Here is a 412-nt window from a genome sequence, read left to right on the forward strand (position 1 = left end):
CTACTCCGGACTTTTCTGCGTTGTGGTGAATCCCTACAAGAGGCTGCCAATCTACAACCAAGAGGTCGTCGGCCAGTACCGCGGCAAGCGCAAGAATGAGATGCCACCTCATCTGTTCGCCGTAGCTGACAACGCATACGCTGCTATGCTTACGAGTACGTCGTGTTTATTGTACTACGAGAACACCTGGGATATATATATATATATATATATATATATATATATATATATATATATATGTATATATATATATATATATTTATATATAAAGAGAGATAGAGATTATAGCGGTAAAATCTATATTCGTTACGTTACTGATATTGTGCTGTAAATGCTGCAGAGGTACACAATGCCGTTGCGGGTGCGTACACATCCGTACACAGAGACGTAGCAGTCTTCACATTCACTTAAT

This window comes from Priapulus caudatus, unplaced genomic scaffold, assembly GCF_000485595.1.
Source record: "Priapulus caudatus unplaced genomic scaffold, Priapulus_caudatus-5.0.1 Scaffold9309, whole genome shotgun sequence".
Lineage (NCBI taxonomy): Eukaryota > Metazoa > Priapulida > Priapulimorpha > Priapulimorphida > Priapulidae > Priapulus > Priapulus caudatus.